Source organism: Myotis lucifugus, unplaced genomic scaffold (assembly GCF_000147115.1).
Source record: "Myotis lucifugus unplaced genomic scaffold, Myoluc2.0 scaffold_63, whole genome shotgun sequence".
Taxonomy (NCBI): Eukaryota; Metazoa; Chordata; class Mammalia; order Chiroptera; family Vespertilionidae; genus Myotis; species Myotis lucifugus.
Window position 1 is genome coordinate 5,525,896 of NW_005871111.1, and position 6,000 is coordinate 5,531,895.

General features: G+C 40.0%; 1 protein-coding gene across 1 annotated transcript in view; it reads left to right on the forward strand.

Annotated features, from left to right (window-relative positions):
- IL23R (interleukin 23 receptor) overlaps positions 1-6,000 on the forward strand; it is a 68,747-nt gene that overhangs the window by 19,330 nt on the left and 43,417 nt on the right. The gene's annotated exons all lie outside the window — the stretch shown is intronic.

Genomic DNA, 6,000 nt, shown 5'->3' on the forward strand with positions numbered 1-6,000 from the left:
ACCTCCCTCATCTACTGATGTACTGACATCTGTCGCACATACTTGATCTTCTCTTCCACTCCTGTGGGTGAACTACCTTTACCTTGAGGCCAGGTCTCCACTTGTGTACCAGATCTTACCCCTCCTGCCACAGAGGACACTGCTCCAACAATGTTCCTCTTTTTCTTCTGCATTATCACCTCTTCTATCTTTACTGGATTATTCCCTTCAGCTTTATGCTGCCCTCTTGAAAAATACAACCCTCTCTTAGTCCCTCTCCTCTACTACCCTATTTCTCTGCTCCTCTATCTGGCAAAACTCCTCAAAAAAGTTGTCTGTGTTTTGTCTTTGCTTCCTCTCTTCTCATCCTCTTTTTTATTTAATAGATATTTTTATTGATTTCAGAGAGGAAAGGAGAGGGAGAGAGAGCTAGAAACATCAATCACGAGAGAGAATCATTGATTGGCTGTCTGTGCATACCCATACTGGGGATCAAGTCTGCAACCCAGGCATGTGCCTTGACCGGGAATCGAACTGTGACCTCCTGGATCATAGGTTGACACTAAACCACTAAGCCACCCCGGCTAAGGTCTCATCCTTTTTAAAATCAAGTTTAGTCAAGTTTTTGTCCTCCACTGAAACAGTGCCACTAATGACTTCCCTAATGCCAAATCCAATGGTTTATTCTCAGTTCTTATTTTCCTTATCAAAATCATTTACTAGCAGGAGCACTTCATTTAGCTTTTCACTTCCTTCTGCTGGCTGCCAGGATGGACACCACCCCCTATTGGTTCTCCTACTTCCTGAATGGTTTTTCTCAGTCTCTTTGGTTGATTCCTTTTCATTTCCAGTAAAGGAATAGGCCCTCACAGCAGTATCCTAGGATCTCTTATTATCTCTATCTAAAACTCCTTACCTAAAAGACCTCATCCAATATATGGTGTAAAACCCTTTATTTATCTCCAATCCAGACTTCTCTTCTGAACTGCAGCTAACATATATCTAACATCTTCTCAACATTTCCTCTTAGAACTCCAAAAGGTAACTGAAAGCTAACATTTTCAAAAGCAAACACCCAGTTTCCTCTCCCCAGACTTGCATTCTCCTTTTCAGTAAATGGCAACTCTGTCCTTCACATTACTCAGGTGAAAATCCATTGGCCTCCTCCTGGATTCTTCTGTACCAATGATCAGCAAAGTGTATTGGCTCTATGTTCAAAAGTTAACCTCTTTTCACTACGTACATAGCAATCCTGGTCTAAGTCACATCATCTCTCATCTGAGTTAGTACAAGAACTTCCTAAGTGATGCCCTAGCCTCAACCTTTGCCCTCCTACATTTCATTAGTTATTCACAAGTAGCCACCATCATCCTTTTCACATGCACATCAGATCATGCCACTCTTCTGCTCAAAATCTCTCATTTCACTCAAATCTAAACCAGGGTCCTTGCAGGACCTATGTGACCTTGCAATGCCTTCTAAATCTCCCCCCTCCTAGCTCTCTAATTGTTTCTCTAGCCCCTTCCCATCTCCCTTACTCTGCCAAGCTTCCTGGACCTCCTTACTGTTTGCTGTTCTTTGGACGGGATAAGCAAGGTCCTGACTCAGGGCCTTTGCAAGTTGCCTAGATGTTCTTCCTCCAGAGACCCTCAAGACTTGATTGTTCACTGCTCTAATGTTACCTTCTCAGATTCACCTTTCTCATCTCCCTGAAACAAAAAAATTCCCCCACCCTTACTGCTAGCACTTCCTAACCCCTTTTTGCCTTATTTTTCTTCTGAACATGTATCATTAAAGGACATACTATATGTTTATTTGTTTCTACCAATATGTATGTTCCACAAAGTTTGGGACGTTAGCTGACTTGCTCATTGTTGTTCATTTATGTAGTATTTTGATGTATCAATGTATTCATTATTTGGTAACATAAGGCTGGTTCCTCTTTACTTCCCTGGAATTTTGTCTAAAGTAGTGCTTGGAACATAGTGGGTATTAAATACATATTGTTTAATGAGTGATTAAATAAACAAAAGATACTGTCACCATTATCACCATAAGTTGACAGTGTTTATTGAAAATGTGTTCATTACAACTAGAGCTAGATGCACAGGACACTTCTGAAAATATAAATCATGCTGACCCACTTTAACAAATAATCTGTCATGTATTAATTAGTACAGGAAATAAAGAAATAGAAATAAGAAATTAAAAAACTTTGTAATATACGGTTTTAAATAAAAGTAGTCCCAAAGTATAGTCAGTCATTATTATTGAAATCTTCATCTAAAATAGCGCTCGGTGGTCTAGATGCCAATATGAGAGGAGGTTTTAAAAGCAGAATTACATTATCCAGTATATGGTTAATATCGGTTTGAGAATACATTTTCATTTTGACTTGTGGTCTTAATATGTGCGGTAAAAGAATTAGCCACAAACCAATTAAGAATATGCTTGTGGTTTTCTCTAACTGGAAAATATTCACAGATGTCCTACTTAGTACTTACACATAGCTGCCATTTTCTGATTTTCACATTTTAATTCTTTTTTAGCATGAGGCTAGCGTGCCTTATAACAAATTATCCTCTAATTTGTTTATGTAACACCTTACTTCGGAAAGAATATAAGTCAACTATGTAAACACTTGGATTTAACGGAATGATTTGACCTCAGATACAAACAATATAAAATTTCACTTGTTGATATAAAGCAATTTTAAAACTTTCATTTTTATTCTTTTAAATGCATAAAAGTCACATGTCATAAGTACCTTTTAAGTCATAATAATAACTGTTTCTGTTTTTTGTTGTTAATCCTCACCCAAGGATATTTTTCCATTGATTTTTAGGGAGAGTAGAAGAGAGAGGGATATATATAGAGAAACATCAATGTGAGAGAAACAATTGGTCTCATCAATTGGTTGCCTCCTGCACGAGCCCCGAACAGGGCCCAGGCCGGGGAGGAGCCTGCAACCGAGGTACATGCCCTTGACCGGAATCAAACCTGGGACTCTGGTCCGCAGGCCAAGGCTCTATCCACTGAACCACATCGGCTAGGGCAATAACTGTTTTCTAATATGTGAAGCCATGCTCAATGCTTTTTTATTTAATTTACTCATTTACTCATGATAACAGGATGTTATTATTTCTGCTTTACAGATGAATAAACTGAAGTACATAGAGATTAAGTGAGGGGCTTCAACTCTCACAATTTATCGAGGGGCAGAGCTGAAATTTGAACCTAAGTCTGTCTCTAAAACCCAGGCCCTGTGCTTTTCATCACCATGATATGTCTTTCTTGTTTTCTCATGGTGCTCATAGTGATCTCCCTGCTGGTGAGAGGAAAGAGGCAGCACTGGAAAATATATACTGACAGTTAGAAACCTGAGCTGAACAAGATAGAGTAGCTGCTGCCACCTGCACGCTGTGGACCCCTTTCCCCCCACCCTCTTTCAGCCTTAGAAAGACTTTTTGATTGCCTGCTGAGGTTATCTGGCTCTGATAGTGGCAATAAGTTTAAAAAACAGAAATATAATTTATGTAGTAATTTGATTTATAAATGCATTTATTTCATGGTAGTATAAGGCTGGTTCCTCTTTTCCTCCCTGGAGTTTTGTGTCTTAGCAAGCATGTTACTCTGGATTCCAACAATTCTAAGTGTCTGGCAAGTTATAATCCTGGCTGGGGGACTGTGGGGCTGGAGAAATTCAAAAGTTGTTGTATAGACACCTAATAGGAACAGGACCCGAAGTGGAGCCCCAGGGATGAAACGCCAGTGATTTATAAAATGTTTCTTCCCCACAAAGCCTATCAAGTCAGTCCCTCAGGACAGAGAGCAGTTAATGGTATTCGATAAAGAATCAGGCGGTGCTTGCCTCTGCAGCACTAATACTATGATTGGAACAGCGCAGAAAATGGAGAAGACCCCTGAATGAAAATGACATACAAATTTGTGAAGTGGCCGAAACCGGTTTGGCTCAGTGGATGGAGCGTCGGCCTGCGGACTGAGGGGTCCCAGGTTCGATTCCGGTCAAGGGCATGTACCTGGGTTGCGGGCACATCCCCAGTGGGAGATGTGCAGGAGGCAGCTGGTCGATGTTTCTCTCTCATCGATGTTTCTAACTCTCTATCTCTCTCTCCCTTCCTCTCTGTAAAAAATCAATAAAATATATTTAAAAAAAAAACAAAAAAAAAAACAAAACAAATTTGTGAAGTGTTCTATTTGTTAAATATAAAAATATAAGGTACTTGTCTTTTCACCGTTGTTCAAATTCCAAGGTTATTTCCCTTCTAAATTAGATTTCTATATCAAGTTAGGTTTCACAATGTAGTACAATTAACTTAGGAATCTGCAAGTAATACACCATTGGCAATTAATATAGAGATAGAACCTAGGCCATCGTCACAGCTCCCAAAATGGGGAGAAAAGAGAAAATAAGAAAATAATCTTTTAAAAAATGCTTTACTTCTTTGGTTGTCTCTTAAGTGTGATGGAGAGAAAATTATTAAAAATGGAAAACTGAGCCAAACCGGTTTGGCTCAGTGGATAGAGCGTCGGCCTGCGGACTGAAGGGTCCCGGGTTTGATTCCGGTCAAGGACATGTACCTTGGTTGCGGGCACATCCCCAGTAGGAGATGTGCAGGAGGCAGCTGGTCGATGATTCTCTCTCATCGATGTTTCTAACTCTCTATCCCTCTCCCTTCCTCTCTGTAAAAAAAAATCAATAAAATAAAATATGTATAAAAAAAATGGAAAACTGAGAGCTGTGGCTGGGTCGCTCAATTGGTTAGAGAGTCATCTAGATACGCCAAGGTTGCAGGTTCAATCTCCGGTCAGGGCACACATGAGAAACAACCAGTTAATACATAAATAAGTGGAACAACAGATCAATGTCTCTTTCTCTCTGTCTCTCTCTCCCTCTTTCCTTCCTTCTCTCTCTCTCTCTCTCTCTCTCTCTCTCTCTCTCTCTCTCTCTCCTTCTCTCTCGAATCAATGAATTTTTTAAAATGGCACACAAACAAAGGCAAACTGAGGATATGAGAAAGGCAGCATGCTATTGACAATAATGGAGTAACTGACAAGAAATGCTGATTTTGCCTGGCCGGTGTGGCTCAGTGGTTGAGCATTGACCCATGAACCAGTAGGTCATGGTTTGATTCCTGGGTTGCAGGTTTGATCCCCAGTGTGGGGTGTGCAGGAGGCAGCTGGTAATGATTCTCTCTCATCATTGATGTTTCTATCTCCTTTCCCTTTTGCATCTCTCTGAAATCAATAAATATATATTTTTTAAAAAATCTTACAGCATATTGGAGGAGCAGCCTAGAAAAGGACATCTCCCTGGTCTTCTGACTCCTGAGGGGAAAGGAAAGAGGAAGGGACTGAGGCCCAGGCCCAGTTATTCCTGAGTAGAATCACCCACTTTCAAGAGGGAAAGGAGAGCGAGGGGCAGGACAAGAAGCGGGGACGTTTAAAGACAATTTCTCCTTACAGAACCAGAAAATGAGGGAAGAGATATTCCCCAGTACTCTCCTCCCCACTACTCCCAATCTCCCACCCCCTTAAAATATTAGAGTAAATTTTTTCAAAGACTGAAAAGAGAGGCTCAAACTTTCTGTTCAAAGGTAATGTCAGCTAATAAAATGTTAAGTGTCAGCCTTAACAAGTAACTGGAAATTTTAATTGGTGGGTTAGAGATCCTCAATTATTCACTTATAAAAACTTAGATAAATATAATTGGAAGTGATAATTTAATAGCTCTCTATAGCTCTCATTCCAAAGAGGGTCTCTCTCCTCTATCTTTTCCATCCCCTCATCCAATCAACCACCAGAGCCAGTCATTTCTAACCTCAAAATACGTAGGTCTTTTTGACCTGGTCTGCTCTACATCAAGTTATTTCTTATACTTTCATGCCCCAAAGTATTGAACTTGTTGAATTTTCTCAAAACCGGCATGTCATTTTCATTTATTTGTTCAGAACATACTGTTTTTCCCCTATTTGGAGATTAGTCTTCTCTATATCATCC